Source organism: Toxorhynchites rutilus, chromosome 2 (genome assembly GCF_029784135.1).
Source record: "Toxorhynchites rutilus septentrionalis strain SRP chromosome 2, ASM2978413v1, whole genome shotgun sequence".
Lineage (NCBI taxonomy): Eukaryota > Metazoa > Arthropoda > Insecta > Diptera > Culicidae > Toxorhynchites > Toxorhynchites rutilus.
In genome coordinates, this window is record NC_073745.1 from 167,791,056 (window position 1) to 167,811,391 (window position 20,336).

The 20,336-nt window shown below is 40.6% G+C and overlaps 1 long non-coding RNA gene and 1 pseudogene across 1 annotated transcript; both read left to right on the top strand.

Moving 5' to 3' along the window:
- The window catches only part of LOC129766351 (DNA damage-binding protein 1-like), an 84,752-nt pseudogene that overhangs the window by 31,839 nt on the left and 32,577 nt on the right, over positions 1-20,336 (top strand).
- On the top strand, positions 15,305-16,337 carry LOC129770894 (uncharacterized). The gene is made up of 3 exons (XR_008742229.1): positions 15,305-15,474; positions 15,534-15,969; positions 16,026-16,337. It is a non-coding gene; the product is annotated as an uncharacterized LOC129770894 (long non-coding RNA).

Below are 20,336 nucleotides of genomic sequence, written 5' to 3' on the forward strand. Positions count from 1 at the left end.
CATCGAGAAAATTCCGGAAAGATCTAATCGTTGCTGAAAAATAATCTGCCAGTTCCCTGGGAATTGAAGAATACATCCATGCGAAAGAGTTTATTTTAATGTTTTCTAATTATATGGCGAACACAGCGACCAAATACATTTGTTTTCGTTATTTTTCAATCAAGTGTAATTAGCTGGAAAGCTTCTGAAGATTATTCTCTCCCATCAGTAGGATATTTTCGTATCCAATAATGGATGCATAACATGAAAAACGGAAAATGTTTCGTATCGCCAAAATTATATAATTTTCAATCGATTATTGCTCAGTCGCCGAAATTTTCATACTCAGAGAGTTCATTCTCCTCTAGTTTGCCTTCCAAATTGCCATCGTAAATCACACCTTCTCTCGATTCAATCACGCACGAAAAGCATACTGAAATGATATTCTGGTGGTGAAACCCATTCATTTTTCGTGAGGCGTCGTGCACAAATTACGTAACGCGATAAGGGGGGAGGGGTTAGATGTTGCGTTACTTTCTGTTTATTAGAGATAGGAAATTGCGTTACGAAAGGGGGGGGAGGTTCAAAATCCGGATTTTTGCGTTACGTAATTTGTGCACGACGCCTGAGGACATCGACAAGACAACATCGTTACTGAACGAGCTGAACGGCGAGGGATCGAGGTATTCATAACCTGGCTTGACCTGACCTGAAATGCAATCAGTTTGTTTTAACTGTGAGGGAGCGCAGAAAAGCCGATCGATCAGAAGGAGAAGAGAAGGTGACCAAGAGAGTATCAGCATCGAAATACGGTTCCTCGGGAAGACATAGAAGCAGCCGCCACACACACACACATACACGCACGCAACTCTTTTCGTTTGCTGGTTATCGAGAGGAAACCTGGAAAGAAATGATCGTTGCTGAAAAATAATCTGCCAGTTCCCCTTGGAATTGAAAATTACATTCAAGCGAGTTTATTTTAATGTTTTCTATCCATATAATACTGCGACCACATACATTTGGTTTTGTGATTTGTCAATCAAGTGCAGTTAACAGGAAAGCTTCTGAAGATTATTCTTCAGAACAAGGTTTTTTGTATCCAATATTGGATGCATAAAACCTTGAGTCTTCAAAGTAACACTTTCGTTTTTGAAGTCACCCAAATATTTATTTATTCATTCATTCAGGATGGATTTAGATTCAACTTCAAACAAATGATCTCTAAATCAACGATAGTCCTACGTCACCCTTGCGGTTATACCATAGATATAACCCACTTCCTGTTTTTTCGTGACAGAGAGTAGTTGCTCCTGCAGTCGGCTTTGAAGAGAAACATGTACCATTAGGCCCCCCGCAGACTGCAGACTGATTTGTAGGCCGATAGTTTGGTCGGCTTCTTAATCAGTACGGAGAGGTATGCATGTGCACACATTACGCCGATTCAGTTGGATCGGTTTTTGCACCAGAAGGCCGACCCGACCAAACTGTTGGTTGACAGAAAGTCTGTAGTATGCGGGGCTCTTAGGATATTTGTCACCGGCCAGTTAGCAGTTTGACTAAGAACCAAAATACTTTGTTGCATGTTTAGACAAACCGATTGTACGAATTGCTGCACAGCTGTATTTGGTTGACCGTTGTTAATCACAGCGGCAGCGGCAGCAATTCGACTGTTCTGATCACAAATCGCCTTGCGTTGATCCTGCAGTTTTGACGTAGGACTACGTCTTTCGTTTCTATACCGGCGTGTAAAATCAAAGTTTCGAAAATGAAAGCGTTACGCCGGAGACCGAGATTTTGAGCGTTAATAGCTCCTAAACAACTGAACGAAATGGTATGATAAACACTTCATTCGAAAGATAAAATGTCTACGCGTTATATACTTGTTACTTTTTCATCCAAAAACTTGTTTCAATAGTCTTAAAATTGCTTTCAAAACAGGCTATTGAATTCACCAATCGGTATATAAGCGAGCGCCGCTCGTAAACCCACTCAGTTATAATTGAACAGCGACTGGAGCATGTTGTCGCTGTTGTGATGAAGCTAACTTCATTTATCATGAAAGCGCTGATGAACGGTGTTACCAAGAGCCTGTTTGTACACCTTTGGCCAGAAGGGAATCCATCAGGAGGAGAGTGATGCTACGGTTCCGCTTGAAACATCGGAGCAGCCGCCACACATACACGCGCGGAACTCTCGTTGCTATCATCGTTGCTGAAAAATAATCTACCAGTTCCCCTGGGAATTGAAAAATACATTCATGCGAAAGAGTTTATTTTAATGTTTTCTATCCATATAACACTGCAACCAAATACATTTGGTTTTGTGATTTTTCAATCAATCGCAATTGACAGGAAAGCTTCTATTATTTTTCCCCATCAGTAGATAATTTTCTTTTCCAATATTGGATGCATAACATGAAAAACGGAAAAATTTTCACATCGCCAAAATCATGTAATTTTCGAGTAATTATTTGCTTCCTACTCATATAATGCTGCGACCAAATACATTTCGTTTTGGATTTTTCAATCAAGTGCAATCAAAGTAAGACCACGTCTTTCGGCAATTTATTAGAGGTGCAATGAATCTTGAGGAATTCCCGCTCTACGCGCACTGGCAAACGATGTTTACTCAACAATTTCTCAAACGAGAAATGGGTGTTGTGAGAAAGGATTAGCGAGCGCAAAAACGACAAACGGGAGAAAGAGATGTTTGGAGGTTGAAGAAAATTGGCAGAAAACATCTTTATTTTATCTTCCGAATAATGTGATTCATACCACTTCGTTTTGCCAGAAAGAGATTATTATTGCTCAAAGAAGGAATCGAGTCCTCCGAGGAAATTACCCAGCGCAAATTAGAGTCGACTATCGATTGCGGCATTCGTACACAAATAAATTTATAATGCAGTTTCATCAAAGTGATTTCTTCGATATGGGGAAATATTCACTACATAATGTCATGCATTTCATATTCTTCATTATCAAAACCATATCCATGGCTCCTATCGGTATCGAATTATCATTGACACCACGATTTTCGCTAAATGCTCATTTCAGTTCGGCATCCAAAAAACTTTTCTGAACTCTTATCCATCAAATTTGGAGCCCTGAAAAGAGCCGTTGATTATATGCTAAGCTAATATAGCACGCTCTCCACGGATACGATGGGTCAGCTGGATGTCCTGGGGCATGATGTGACGCGTTTTGCATGGATAGTGTAATATCCTTCGCTCTCAAATAAAACCACCAATTTATCAACCAAACACTTGGACTTTTATTTCGCACCACTGTCTTCCAATTCCAACCAAATCTCCCTCTCCTTCCGTTTTCTCTCCCCCCAAGATCATCCATTCAGGTGTGTCTAACTGTCCTCTCTCCCTGTATTGGTTCAACGTATCTCAGGTGTAGGATACTACATCCCACTTATCTTTTAAATTTTCAATATGGAATATAATCACTGAATTTCTTCGGTTCTTCTCGCCTGCGTTTCTCTGGAACTGGAATATTCTTATCAACCGGAACTGGATCTGCTACTGGTTCAATCTCCTCATCTGCTCTCTGCATCTGCTCTGACCCCGCTACTTGATCCAGTCGATCTGCGTTCTCATCCGTATCGATCTTCTTCAGATGTGAAACATTTGTTTTCAGCTGTTTACCCGTTATCGTCGACTGAATGGTTATATCTGAGCCTGATTTGTTGATAACCTTGAACACTTCCGGTGAATAGTCTGAGCACAGCTTATGATCTTTTCTCATTCGCTTCACCAAAACACTGTCTCCAATAGAAACCCCATTAGACTTTGCTCTCCGCTTTTCATCCGCATACGCTTTACCATTTTGTTTACTTATTATGTCTCTATCTCTTTCCTCCTCATCATTCAAACACATTTGAGACAGTGTTGGAAGCTTACTCCTGATCCTGCGACCGAACATAAGTTCTGATGGAGCTCTACCCGTGACAGAGTGATTTGTCGCATGGTAAGCTAGGAGGATTTTCCGAAGCTCCATCCGCCAATCTATACCTAGTTCACTTGCAATCCGAAGTCTTTTAAGAATTGTGCGATTTTGGCGTTCAACTTCGCCATTCGCTTGTGGCCAATACGGAGTTGTATTTATTAATTCTATTCTTGGCTCTCTACAAAATTTATGGAATTCTTCACATTCCGAGCTAACCTGAGGTCCATTGTCAGCTCGAAGAGTTCGTGGTATTCCAAATCGTCCGAATATAGTCGCCAGCTCTCCAATAGTATCGTGGGCAGTGATTCTCGTCATCTCCACAACCTCTATGAAACGGCTATAATAGTCCACCACCACCAGTAACCATGGCCCCTCTGGAAGTGGACCAAGAAAGTCTATAGCTATATCTTCCCAAGGCTCCGTTGGCAGACGTTTCCGCATCATCGGCTCAGGTGCATCAGGAACTGAAACTAGTGTACATCCCCGGCATTTCTTCACAAATCCTTCAATCGCTCTATCGATTTTGGGCCACTAAACTGATGTACGAAGAGAAGATTTCATCATCTGCATGCCCAAGTGACCTTCATGGGCTACCTGCAATACTCGATACCGAAGAGCTTCAGGAACCACTATGCGATCGGACCGCATGAGAATACCACTGACTTCACATAGCTCCTTGGTGAAAACCTTATAATCCATTGGCAGATCATGAAAATTCTCCTGGCGAATACTATTCAATACATGTTGAATTTCTGAATCGCTTTTCGAAGCATTTAGCATTTCGTTCCATGAGATAGCTACAGCGTTTGCAGAAGATGGTATAATGTCTCGAATCATAATTTCTTCCATCTCATCAAATGGAACAGGTCGAAGGTTCGCCAGTCTTGACAATACATCCGCAAAATTCATGTCACCCGGGATGTGAGTCACACTATAATCAAATCCTTGCAGTCTCAACACCCATCTCTTAATCCTAGCGCAGGGTCGGGAGTGATGGGTGAATAAGTAAACTAGAGCTTTGCAATCGGTTAGCAACTCGAAATGGTTCCCATACAAATATATATAGAATTTTTCCACGGACCATACTAGAGCCAATGCCGCTTTCTCGGTTTGACAGTATCTTTTTTCCGTATCCGTTAGAGACTTAGAAGCATAGCTAATGATCCGATGTTCTCCTTCTGTATCAACTTGAATTAGTATGGCCCCCAACCCAGTTGGACTAGCATCTGCCATTACCAGGGTTCTGTCTTCGATTCTGAAAAATCCTAACGTACTAGGCTGCATCATTCTTAATTTAATTTGATTGAAGGCTACATCGTGTTGAGCAGTCCATTTTAAAGTAGATCCTTTCTTAGTAAGCTGTCTCAATGGTTCATCCATGGTGGCCAGGTCGCGTAAAAACTTGTTCAGATAATTTGCAAGGCCGAGAAAGCTTCGAACTTCATTGGCATTCTCTGGTTTTCGAAATGACACCAAGGACTCAATTTTATCGTCTGAAGGCGAAATTCCATCCGATGAAATTTTATGGCCTAGAAATTCCAGCTCATTAACTCCAATCAAACATTTTTCCCAATTAAGTTGGATATTACGTTCCTCAAGCTTTTCCAGAACAATTCGAAGACGAGCGTCATGTTCTTTCTTATTTCGTCCTTCAACGTATATATCGTCAATATACCACCATGTACCCTCACATCCAGCCAAGATGGAATCCATAATTTTCTGAAAGGTTTTGGGAGCTGTAACCAATCCAAAAGGCATTCTTTTGAATCTGAACATCCCGCGACTTGCAATGAACGTCATAACATTACGAGATTCTTCATCTAGCTCCAACTGTAAAAATGAATCCATGATATCCAACTTGCTTCTCATCATGTCCTTCCCAACTCGCGCTATGAAATCATCGATTAGCGGCATTGGATGTCGCTCCCGCTGAACAGATTCATTCACTCTTCGCAAATCTAAACAAATTCTGGGTTCTCCATTGGCCTTCCCAACTACAACGAGTGGCGAAACCCATGACGCGGGTCCTCTCATCTCTTCAATCACATCTCTGTCTAATAGTTCTTTCAGCTTCCTTTCAACCGCACTCTCCAAAGACACAGGTAATCGCCTGACTGGTTGAAATACTGGTTTTGCTTTCGGGTCCATATGAATGTGAACTTGAACTCCTTTGACCTTCGAAAGTGATGATGCTTTCGAAATAACATGATTTACATGTGTCCCGATCCAAAGTACACCCAACCTTTTCGCCGTGGTATCTCCAAGTAGACTTCTTTCACCGCCTTTAAACACGAAAAATTCCGCTTCTTCTTGATTTGATCCCACTGCCACAACCGCAATGAATCTGCCTAGTATAGTCATCGGCCTCTCACTAGCATACCCTCTCAGAATTCTATCGCTCCCTTTTTCTGAAAACTTAACTTCCACTCCTCTAGTCTTCAAAATATTCCACGCTTTCTCTGTTATTAAATTTGCTTCCGCGCCCGAATCCACCAATAAATCGATATTTATTCCTCTAATTTCACAGGTGACAACATTCGTTTTGTTACCAGCATAGAATGCGTAGTAAATTTTCTTGTCTTTATTCGCTCGATCTTCGTCTGGTGTTTGCTCCCTGGTCAATTCCACCGATCCAACATCTCCCATCGCCGTAAAATGTTCCACTGTGCGTACCTTCTTTGTTCCTGAACGAAGCTCCGAATTGGCTGCGTTAGTTCTCTTCCATGATCTACACTGGGATTCGAAATGTCCGACACGTTTACATTTCTTGCATGTTTTTCCTCGAGCTGGACATGTAGGGTCTGTAGAAATATGTCCACGATAACCACATTTGAAACAATTAATCTCTCCTGTTTTAACGACTAAAGGGTGGTTAACGTTCCTGTTGGTTGAGGCTTTTATAGCTCCGGTTGCAGAATTTGATCGTCGGTCATTTCGAATATTGAAGACATCTGCTTTCGGTTCCTCGCTGTGTCTGAAATTTTTCACCTGTTGCTCGACTCCTTCGAGTGATTTACCAATCTCTTCTATTTCTTCCAACGTGCGATCCTTTTGCAAGATATGTCGACGTAGTTCATTAGAAATGCAGCCCTCAACAATGGCATCTGTTAGCATTATGTCTGATAGGATTTTTCTGAACTTAATAGGGTATTTGTCCACCCCACATTCTTTGATTTGCTGACGAACGCGAATCACGAACTCCGCAAATCTTTCTCCCTGATTCTGTTTCATATGTCGCCATCTATGTCGCTCGAGCACATCCTGCTGAACCGGTTTGAAGAAGTCATTCAATGCCAGAATAGCCACATCATAGTAACGGATACCAGGTGTCACATAAGAGAACTTCTCGCTATCCGGTAAGGTTTGGAAAAGTGCTTGAAGTTGTGTTCCTCCAAAATGTAGCAGCTTTGCCCTTTTCTTCTTTTGATCGATGATATCCTCTGATTCAAAATAGCACTCTAGTGATGTTTTCCATGCTTCCCACTCCTTGTGCAATCTTCCTCTCTCTATCTCATTGCACCTGAACGGAAGAACAGAACGTAGATCACCCATCTGAGGAAATAAAATATTGAACTTATATAAAATTTGTTTCTAAAATTAATTCTCAGTAATTTGATTTGATCACTTTTCAATTTCTAATCAAATCAACTTCGTGTATTCCCAAATCTATTTTCATCGATTCCCAAATCGAATTCGTCTCGTAGATTCCCAAATCTATTTTTTTTCGATCCCCAAATCGAGTTCTTTTTCTTTTTTTTTTTTTGACGTAGGACTACGTCTTTCATTTCTATACCGGGGTGTAAAATTAAAGTTTCGAAAACGAAAGCGTTACGCCGGAGACCGAGATTTTGAGCGTTAATAGCTCCTAAACAACTGAACGAAATGGTATGATAAACACTTCATTCGAAAGATAAAATGTCTACGCGTTATATACTTGTTACTTTTTGATCCAAAAACTTGTTTCAATAGTCTTAAAATTGCTTTCAAAACAGGCTATTGAAATCACCAATCGGTATATAAGCGAGCGGCGCTCGGAAATCCACTCAGTTCAAATTGAACAGCGATTGGAGCATGTTGTCGCTGTTGCGGTGAAGCTCTTTATTTATCATGAAAGCGCGGATGAACGGTGTCACCAAGAGCCTGTTTGTGCACCCTAGGCCAGAAGGGAGTCTATCAGGAGGAGAGTGATGCCACAAACGGTTCCCTGGGAAGACATCGCTACACACACATACACGCGCGGCTATTAACAGGTGGTTATCGAGTTGGCATTAACCACTGGTGGGCTTCCAGTATCGAGGAAAATGTGGAAATAACTAATCGTTACTGAAAATAATCTGCCAGTTCCTCTGGGAATTTTCAAAATATATTCATGTGAAAGAGTTTAATTGAATGTTTTCTATCCATGTAACACTGTGACCAAATATGTTTCAATCAAGTGCTATTAACAGGTGCTTATCGAGTTGGCATTAACCACTGGTGGGCTTCCAGTATCGAGGAAAATGTGGAAATAACTAATCGTTACTGAAAATAATCTGCCAGTTCCTCTGGGAATTTTCAAAATATATTCATGTGAAAGAGTTTAATTGAATGTTTGCTATCCATGTAACACTGTGACCAAATACATTTGGTTTTGTGGTTTTTCAATCAATCGCAATTAACAGGATAGCTTCAGAAGATTATTCTTCCCCATCAGTAGGATATTTCCGTATCCAATATTGTATGCGCCCGCAATCGATTATTGCTCAGTCGCCGAAAGTTCCGAGCTCAGAGAGTTCATTCCCCTCTAGTTTGCCTTCCAAATTGCCATCGTAAACCACACCTTCTCTCGATTCAATCACACACAAAAAGCATACTTAAGCGATATTCTGATGGTGAGACACATTCATTTTTCGTGAGGACATCGACAAGACAACATCGTTGCCTAACGTGCTGGAGGAGGTGGACGGCGAAGGATCGACACATACACGCGCAGAACTCTTTCCGTTAGGATGCCATTCAGCATCGAGAAAGTTCCGGAAAGATCTAATCATTGCTGGAAAATAATCTGCCAGTTCCTTTGGGAATTTTCAAAATATATTCATGTGAAAGAGTTTAATTGAATGTTTTCTATCCATGTAACACTGTGACCAAATATGTTTCAATCAAGTGCTATTAACAGGTGGTTATCGAGTTGGTATTAACCACTGGTGGGCTTCCAGTATCGAGGAAAATGTGGAAATAACTAATCGTTACTGAAAATAATCTGCCAGTTCCTCTGGGAATTTTCAAAATATATTCATGTGAAAGAGTTTAATTGAATGTTTTCTATCCATGTAACACTGTGACCAAATATGTTTCAATCAAGTGCTATTAACAGGTGGTTATCGAGTTGGCATTAACCACTGGTGGGCTTCCAGTATCGAGGAAAATGTGGAAATAACTAATCGTTACTGAAAATAATCTGCCAGTTCCTCTGGGAATTTTCAAAATATATTCATGTGAAAGAGTTTAATTGAATGTTTTCTATCCATGTAACACTGTGACCAAATACATTTGGTTTTGTGGTTTTTCAATCAATCGCAATTAACAGGATAGCTTCAGAAGATTATTCTTCCCCATCAGTAGGATATTTCCGTATCCAATATTGTATGCGCCCGCAATCGATTATTGCTCAGTCGCCGAAAGTTCCGAGCTCAGAGAGTTCATTCCCCTCTAGTTTGCCTTCCAAATTGCCATCGTAAACCACACCTTCTCTCGATTCAATCACACACAAAAAGCATACTTAAGCGATATTCTGGTGGTGAGACACATTCTTTTTTCGTGAGGACATCGACAAGACAACATCGTTGCCTAACGTGCTGGAGGAGGTGGACGGCGAAGGATCGACACATACACGCGCAGAACTCTTTCCGTTAGGATGCCATTCAGCATCGAGAAAGTTCCGGAAAGATCTAATCATTGCTAGAAAATAATCTGCCAGTTCCTTTGGGAATTTTCAAAATATATTCATGTGAAAGAGTTTAATTGAATGTTTTCTATCCATGTAACACGGTGACCGAATATGTTTCAATCAAGTGCTATTAACAGGTGGTTATCGAGTTGGTATTAACCACTGGTGGGCTTCCAGTATCGAGGAAAATGTGGAAATAACTAATGGTTACTGAAAATAATCTGCCAGTTCCTCTGGGAATTTTCAAAATATATTCATGTTAAAGAGTTTAATTGAATGTTTTCTATCCATGTAACACTGTGACCAAATATGTTTCAATCAAGTGCTATTAACAGGTGTTTATCGAGTTGGCATTAACCACTGGTGGGCTTCCAGTATCGAGGAAAATGTGGAAATATCTAATCGTTACTGAAAATAATCTGCCAGTTCCTTTGGGAATTTTCAAAATATGTTCATGTGAAAGAATTTAATTGAATGTTTTCTATCCATGTAACACTGTGACCAAATATGTTTCAATCAAGTGCTATTAACAGGTGGTTATCGAGTTGGCATTAACCACTGGTGGGCTTCCAGTATCGAGGAAAATGTGGAAATAACTAATCGTTACTGAAAATAATCTGCCAGTTCCTCTGGGAATTTTCAAAATATATTCATGTGAAAGAGTTTAATTGAATGTTTTCTATCCATGTAACACTGTGACCAAATATGTTCCAATCAAGTGCTATTAACAGGTGGTTATCGAGTTGGTATTAACCACTGGTGGGCTTCCAGTATCGAGGAAAATGTGGAAATATCTAATCGTTACTGAAAATAATCTGCCAGTTCCTTTGGGAATTTTCAAAATATATTCATGTGAAAGAGTTTAATTGAATGTTTTCTATCCATGTAACACTGTGACCAAATACATTTGGTTTTGTGGTTTTTCAATCAATCGCAATCAACAGGATAGCTTCTGAAGATTATTCTTCCCCATCAGTAGGATATTTCCTTATCCAATATTGGATGCATAAAACCTTGTGCCTCCAACGTAACGCTCTCGTTTTCGAAGTTCTCCAAATATTCATTCATTCAGAATGAATTCAGATTCAACTTCATACAAATGATCTCTAAATCAACGATAGTCCTACGTCACCCTTGCGGTTATACCATAGATATAACCCACTTCCTGTTTTTTGTTTTTGGAACACGCCTTTCGCTGGGTCACTTGTGCTTCGTTACTGCTTTGGTCCTCGGATCAGTAAATATTTACTTTTCTTTACAGCATATATTAAATATCTTATGAAGCATGGGATCTCTTCCTACCTGCTTCTTTAACCGAGGGTCGAGCGGACAGATCTGATGAGTGATTTTTTTGGTTTCCCTTTCGCCAGTCCCCTCTGGGCTGGTTTTATTGTGGCTCTTCACTGGGCTAGAGGCGAATGAACTGCAAAGTTTAAAGCCTCTTAAAAACAAAGAAAGAAAGAAAGTGAGACACATTCATTTTTCGTGAGGACATCGACAAGACAACATCGTTGCCTAACGTGCTGGAGGAGGTGGACGGCCAAAGGATCGACACATACACGCGCAGAACTCTTTCCGTTAGGATGCCATTCAGCATCGAGAAAGTTCCGGAAAGATCTAATCATTGCTGGAAAATAATCTGCCAGTTCCTTTGGGAATTTTCAAAATATATTCATGTGAAAGAGTTTAATTGAATGTTTTCTATCCATGTAACACTGTGACCAAATATGTTTCAATCAAGTGCTATTAACAGGTGGTTATCGAGTTGGCATTTACCACTGGTGGGCTTCCAGTATCGGGGAAAATGTGGAAATATCTAATCGTTACTGAAAATAATCTGCCAGTTCCTTTGGGAATTTTCAAAATATATTCATGTGAAAGAATTTAATTGAATGTTTTCTATCCATGTAACACTGTGACCAAATATGTTTCAATCAAGTGCTATTAACAGGTGGTTATCGAGTTGGCATTAACCACTGGTGGGCTTCCAGTATCGAGGAAAATGTGGAAATATCTAATCGTTACAGAAAATAATCTGCCAGTTCCTTTGGGAATTTTTAAAATATATTCATGTTAAAGAGTTTATTTGAATGTTTTCTTTCCATGTAACACTGTGATCAAATACATTTGGTTTTGTGGTTTTTCAATCAATCGCAATTAACAGGATAGCTTCAGAAGATTGTTCTTCCCCATCAGTAGGATATTTCCGTATCCAATATTGTATGCGCCCGCAATCGATTATTGCTCAGTCGCCGAAAGTTCCGAGCTCAGAGAGTTCATTCCCCTCTAGTTTGCCTTCCAAATTGCCATCGTAAACCACGCCTTCTCTCGATTCAATCACGCACAAAAAGCATACTTAAGCGATATTCTGGTGGTGAGATGCATTCATTTTTCGTGAGGACATCGACAAGACAACATCGTTGCTGAGGGTGCTCGACGGCGAAGGATCGAGATCTGCCCTGAAACGCAAGCAGTTTGTTTGAAACTGTGAGGGAGCACAGAGAAGCCGATCCTTCAGGAGAAGAGAAGGTGACCATCGAAGTAGCCGCTACATACACACATACACGCACGGAATTCTTTCCGTTTGGATGCCATTCAGCATTGAGAAAGATCCGGAAAATAATCTTCCAGTTCCTCTGGGAATTTAAAAATACATTCATGTGAAAGAGTTTAATTGAATGTTTTCTATCCATGTAACACTGTGACCAAATATGTCTCAATCAAGTGCTATTAACTGATGGTTATCAAGTTAGCATTAACCACTGGTGGGCTTCCAGTATCGAGGAAAATGTGGTAATATCTAATCGTTACTGAAAATAATCTGCCAGTTCCTCTGGGAATTTAAAATTACATTCATGTGAAAAAGTTTATTTGAATGTTTTCTATCCATGTAACACTGTGACCAAATACATTTGGTTTTGTGATTTTCAATCAATCGCAATTAACAGGATAGCTTCTGAAGATTATTGTTCCCCATCAGTAGGATATTTCCGTATCCAATATTGGATGCATAAAACCTTGTGCCTCCAACGTAACGATCTCGTTTTCGAAGTCCCCCAAATATTCATTCATTCAGAATGAATTTAGATTCAACTTCAAACAAATGATCTCTAAATCAACGATAGTCCTACGTCACCCTTGCGGTTATACCATAGATATAACCCACTTCCTGTTTTTTTTTATTCTCAAATCGAGTTCCTTTTTTTTTCGATTCCCAAATCGAATTCATCCGGTTAATTTTCAAATCAACAATCTCGATTCCCAAATCAACTTTTCACGATTTTCTTAACCTTTCAATAATCTGTTTATTGAATATGCATTTCACATAAATTTGATTATAGCAAATTTCAAACCAATCCATAATCCATGCATAAATTGCAATTCATACGCGATTTCCACCAAAACACAAACCGCTATATTGATATCACTATTTTTCCATTTCTCAGAAACATATTTTTTCTCAATTTTCACATTTCTATTTCATAAAATACATACTCCTGTTGCTTAATCCTCGTCGCCAATTGTAATATCCTTCGCTCTCAAATAAAACCACCAATTTATCAACCAAACACTTGGACTTTTATTTCGCACCACTGTCTTCCAATTCCAACCAAATCTTCTTCTCCTTCCGTTTTCTCTCCCCCCCAAGATCATCCATTCAGGTGTGTCTAACTGTCCTCTCTCCCTGTATTGGTTCAACGTATCTCAGGTGTAGGATACTACAGATAGCACACAAATTGGTATCTTCGAATAGGCCTCCTGCAGCCGCGGAACTTTGGAAGCGCAAGTCGGTTTTGAAGTCCTGAGCAATTCCACGAACCAAATGCTGCAAAGGTAGATTGCGGATCAGCAATTCGGTCGACTTCTGATAGCGACGAATTTCACGCAAAGTTCCCGGTCGATAGCGATGTGGTCACACTTCCCGCAGCTGCTGCATTTATCCGAGCTGCTTTTGTGGTCCTTTACCACCGAAAGACTAACGAGCTGTCAGCTTGGTCCCGACGAAACGAGTCCTCACGGTGCGAGAGTAGAGTAAGAAATGAACGAAAGCCGAACCAAACCGAAAGGAATATTTTCGTTTGGACGTCATTCAGCATCGAGAAAATTTGGGAAAGATCGAATCGTTGCTGAAAAATAATCTGCCAGTTCCCTGGGAATTGAAAAATACATTCATGCGAAAGAGTTTATTTTAATGTTTTCTATCCATATAACACTGCAATCAAATACATTTGGTTTTGTGATTTTTCAATCAATCGCAATTAACAGGAAAGCTTCTGAAAATTATTCTTCCCCATCAGTAGGATATTTCCGTATCCAATATTGGATGCATAAAACCTTGTGCCTCCAACGTAACGCTCTCGTTTTCGAAGTCCCCCAAATATTCATTCATTCAGGATGAATTCAGATTCAACTTCAAACAAATGATCTCTAAATCAACGATAGTCCTACGTCACCCTTGCGGTTATACCATAGATATAACCCACTTCCTGTTTTTTACGGAGCAAAGCGTTCTGCATTATGGATTGGGTATGGAACTGAAGCTCACGTTGGGATGGATAACGCGGCTCTTGGGTTGATTGTTACGGTTGTTGCATTTGTGGGGGTCAGTTGCATTCTCAACGTGGTTTTTATGAGCATTCGGCGCAAAATATCGGTCTGTTGTTTTTTCCTGAGAATTTGTATTGAACATTGTTACTGAGCAATTATGTTATCGTTGACTTGATTTTGTGCTAGCCAGCGAAGTAAAACGACCCACAATCCAATCGACGAAAAAAACATCGACCTAACAACGACCGTAACGCTGTTACCTATTCACGATGACGACGATTAGGTATCGACATCTGGATACGGCATTAGTTTGTATGAGGCAAACTATTTTCTATCATATTAGTCGGCCCGAATCAGTTTATATTTGCTAAAATTTGTATGAAATTTTTTTCTTGGCATAATTTTTCTACTCAAAGTACGTTGTCATGACCCTAATTTGAATTATTTTCTATAGACGTTCAGATATTCTCAAAAAAACTTATCATTATAATATAAAATTATCTCAAAACATATTTTTCATGACGTTTTTTCACCACTTGCAGGCAATAGTGATTTTCACTTACATAGAGTACTAATTTGATTAAGGAAAAATCATGTTCATTCATAATTTTCATTTTAAAAGTGTATTGATTCCTTCTGCAAATCCATACTGTCATGCCTATTCCCCAATATCGTCAACGCGGATAGTTCGTTAGTCGAAAATACTGAATAATTAAACAAACCAAATGGCATCACTGGTGGTTCTTTTTTCCACTCCGCTAAACTGTCATCTCAAACAAAAACAAATGGATCATACCAAGGCGCCTAGAAGTATATCCTAAGGTGGGCCAACTTGCTAAAACGACTCTTCAGCCATCTTGGAAGTCTACTGTGTTTTGTTTGTAAACAATACACAATACGCTAGTGGCGAAGCTCGCTCGTGATCAGTCTGTCTCTTTCACGCTACAAGCAAATAATTCCCCTTCTGCTTTCTTCCGTACTGTTTTCATATACCGCTCCCCTAACCAACTTAGTGACGAAACGGCCTCACCTAGTACCATAGACCCGTCTTGGATCATACAACTGGTGAGTATGAAATATATTTCGGCTTTTTAATTATTAATTATTTTATCTGGTCTTATCAGCTATGAATACATTCGACTCGTTTGCTTCCATCAATCGGTAAATGAGAAAGATGATTTCTCCCATCACCACAGTGCGGATTTCCACTTCTATCACAGCAGCCAACAACATCCGTTTTCCTGCATCAGTAACCTCCAACCCCTGTTGGCAATGCCGGGGGACAGCATCAACAGCAGCAGCAGCAGAATTTGACCATGGTATGGTATTGCGGAGAACTTTCCCCATTAGAGGTTCCGTGCTTCGCGCACATTCAAAAATCCTCTTCAGACACGAAAACTCAACGACAAGGAGGTATTTATCAACTTACTCAGCTGAATTACCACCCGGAGGAACCCGAATGCACTGATTCCGTTGTATAGTAGAATGAAAATAGGCGAGGTAAGCGAACGTATTCGCATGATATTTTAATGTTCGCATTTTATCCGGATCATTCAACTGGTGAGTAGGGAATTCATTTCTGCTTTTCACTTACTAATCATTTTATTTTGTTTCAGCTATGAATACATCCGACTCAATCAATCGGCGAATGAGAAAGATGATTTCCCTTATCACCACATTGCTTATTTCCACTTCTGTCACACCAGCCAACAGCATCAGCTTTCCCGCAGCAGTATCCTTTAAGTCCAGGGTGCTATTCCGGGGAACAGCATCAACAGCAACCGCAGCAGGACCTGGCCATCGATAGTATTTCGAGCAATTTTCCCCATCGGAGATCCCGTGCTTCACGCACATTGAAGAATCCTCCTCAGCCACATATCTGTGTCATCAAGGGCAAGGAGGTATTCATCAATGTACTCAGTCGGATTTGAATAATAATAAATATGTTTAAAATCGATCAATGTATTTCCTTTTCATTTTCAATAACAAACCAATACAAACAAGCAACAAGTAGTGCTGAAAGCAGCGCTGCAAGCAGGTCGACGCCTTGCACATGTTGGCGAAAAAGTGGCGTCAAGTTGTTCGATGAATGATGAATGCAAGGTCGATAACTCGATTGCAAGGTGGCAGCATTTGAGGTCGATTGTTGACATTTCATCGACCCGATCTTGGCAGGCAAAACGGATTGTGGGGACCGATTAGGCAGAGAGAACGAACATAACTGATTGGTGATCCCCGATAATCGTTCGATTAATCGATTAATCGAATACTTCCTACAGAAATCGATTATTAATCGAACGAATACTGCACAACCAATAATCGAAGTGAACGAATAATTTAAGCCGATTAATCGATCTAAACCCTGAGCAAAAAAACCGTACGGCCGCTGCAGTTTTATCCTGAAAACCAATCATTATCTTTGACGCTCTCCTAAACTCCTAAAAGAAGCTCAATGCCGTCGATGCGAAATGAGCTTCGTTTACGAGTTTAGGGGAGCGTTAAAGATAATAATTCATTTTCAGGCGGAATGAACACTGTTTTGATTCCAGATGGCTTTCTAACAAATGAAAAATATTATTCTAATTAATTATTTTCCTCAGTGTGACGATTAATCGATTAATAGATTATTTGGAGCGAATCATCGTATCGAATAACAAACTGCTGAAAAGTATTCGATTAGTGGATGAACGATTAATTTCAAAAATCGGGGATCATTATAACTGATATTCAGAGAGGAGAGAACAAAAGAGTCTCGATAATAATGCGTGATGTAAAAGTCTCCACGGCGGGGTTGCCATGCTATCACTCCTCCTCATCACGTGTTGGCCGAAGACCAATCCTTTCTCGCAGAACCTCTAACTTCACACGGTTTAACGGCTTAGTCAGGATATCCGCAAGCATATCTTCAGAAGAACAGTAGGTGACATCGATTTGCTTGCGTTCATATTGGTCCTTGACAAAATGGAACTTAGTGTCCACGTGTTGTGACTGTTCGTGGAGGTGAACGTGTGAGACACGCGAAATGAGCGCGTTTTAGTTCGCGAATTTCGATGAATAACCGTTGGGAAAAAGCTAAGCGTGGGGTTGCGTGAATTTTCACCGCTTCACGCCTCACTTGCACCGCCACATTTGGGTACACGGCCCTTATCCGGAGATGCCACCACCCGCCACCAGATGTCATTGGCATGGGCGGCAAATATTAAGGTAGGTCCGAAAATGGGAATTCGGACCTAGACCTGAGATCATGAGGGTAATTACCGGGTCGAGAGGTTGACGACCAAGCTTAAAAGGGTAGAAAGGGGACTTCAAAAGAAACCTTTGGACGGAACGGTCGAGTTTTTAAGAGAAAAAAAGATATTTAGTGCGTGAAAAAAATGCGATTGTTCGCGCGAATAAGATCAGTGAAAATGAGGAGATCAATCCGGAGTTTAAAAGGATTGAGATAAAAGGTGCGATCGTGCGTTATCCGTGAGTGCTCGCGGAAATTTAAAAAAATTATAGGAGGTTGTGTCTAAGATACGACCGCATTGCATTGTTGACGTAGAACTAAACTGTTATTTTTTATAAGTCGCTTGTTTATACCTTAGTAGAATAATCTCTGAAATGTTTTTTCATTGTAGAATTAGTTGACGATAATTGATTGATGATTCATTCTTGCCCTCGCAGAACAATACACTAGCTGATCATATGTCGCAATTAATTTCATGCCAATGTATTGAAAATTTACGTTGAACGCTATTCCAGTGGCCTTTTTCGCAATTGACATAATAAACTCGGCTATAGTTATATACATGTTGCACCAGCACCATTATTCCACATCTCATAACTACATCAATATATCTAACTACTAGGAATATAAACACTTCTCATCATTTTACATTATTCTCAAAAGAAACGATTCTGTTTATATCACTGGCCTTGGAAAAAATTGCATTACTTTCTCATGCTCAAGATAAGCGCAGCTGCCACCCTCAGTGGAGGAATTTTTTCTACTGGTAAGCGAAACCTAATCACATACAACATTCCAGAACGACTTTCTTGGTATCTAAACAAGCGAAATAAACTCTTTTTGTTAATATCAACAACCTCGAAAATAGTAGCATTGCTTTATTATGATCAAGATTAGCGCAATCCTAGTTAATGGCAGTTTTGCGACTGACACGCGAACCCAAATAACTCATAACATTCCAGTAAGACATTCAAGATGCTTGGTATTTCCCAAATGATTTTTTGGCACACAACCTGAATGCATGCTTCGCCATAACGTCAGTTTAATGCATTCATACAATGTCAAAGGCACCAACAAAACAAACAATGTTAACTGCTTCGAAAAATACTGAATTATGCCACACAGCTCGACTCTGCTATAAAACCCATCGATGCGAATTCGCTGATGAGTTTGTCAATAGCGACCGCCTTCACCACCAGTGGGGGTAGCTTGATTTTGGTTACAGCCTGGGTAACGGCGCTTACATTTTCGACCGACGCGCCGAGGTCGCCTACTTCGCTGTTGTTCGATGCGGTGTCACTCGCGAAGGCTTGGTTCAGTGCGAGCGCTTTTCACTGCACCAACATCGCGTGCTTCACTAGATGACGCTTGCCTCGAAATTTGATTGCCCCTGGCAATGCGTTCGTTTTTTGCAGTGCTCGAGGCAGCCTTTCTCTTCTTCTTACTCATCACACACTACGCGAAGCGTCCAATTTATGACGCTGAAAGAAAAACACACGATACGAATAACGCCAAAAATGAACTGAAAAAACCACACGACGATATCCAAGTTGGATTCCCACTGGTGGGGTCCAATCTTAGATCGAAGCGCAGCAAAAGCAAAGTGAACTGGATTGCTCAACAGTCCGATGCCGAATGAAAGTTTGCCTCAGCGAGATCCACTGTTTATACTCTAGGCAAGTATTCCCCTTCATCGTTCTTCTTTTCCTTCGTACACGGAGACTTTATCCTACGATTTCCCCTTCGCTGCTCGTCGATAAGTTGCTCGTTATTGACAGCTCTGTTCGGGAAAGCACACAAATGGACAGAACAAATGTATGGGAAAATGGAAACGCTTAAAGTTTTCATGTATTTTGACCATTAACAAACCAGGAGATTCTAATGTATAGCATATGAAACAAATCTTAGGGAATTTCCAATTCGTTTACTATGTAAATCACCAAAATCCGTTCGCGGCAAAAATAGTTATTAACGTTAACTTGATTTCATAAAAACATGACCTGTTTTCTGATTTGGCACCCTTAATGAAAGACGTAGTTCTACGTCAAAAAAGTACTCCCGATTTCTCGAAAGACGACGAATAAAGATTGGTGAACTTTCCCGTCTGCAACCGGAACATCGAGTCGTCGCAGCCCAGCTTCCAGGTGAGTGTAGGTTAAGGAAGTGGGTGGTAAGGCAACGTAGCCAAACGCGAGGTTTTTCCCCAAGCAAATAAATAAGCGTATGCCGATCCTGAGGCATTATTAAAGGGAGTTTCGTGCGTGCCACCGAGCATCGAAACCCTCAGTTACAGTGTTTTGAACGTTTTTCGCTGATTTGACTGAGTAGCGTAATGCACCTCTGGTTATCCTCGAAAATGCATACAGGATTCTCCGTAGGTTCATCAAAATCTCGCATCAACTTCAGCAGCTACAGTAGTTCTTGGCAGCATTCCGCCAGTGAAACGTACTCTGCTTCGGTTGAGGATAGTGCTACACACGGTTGCTTCCTTGCGCACCACGATATGAGTCCACCACCAAGACGAAACAGGTATCCAGAACTAGACTTCCTATCAGTGACGTTTCCGGCCCAGTCGGCATCAGCAAAGCCCTCTAAACCTCCAACTGGTCCTCCTAATTCAAGCTGCAGACCACTAGTTGTTTTCAGGCAACGGCGCCCAAGTATGCAGCGGTGATACCAATATCGGGTCGCGTATTGA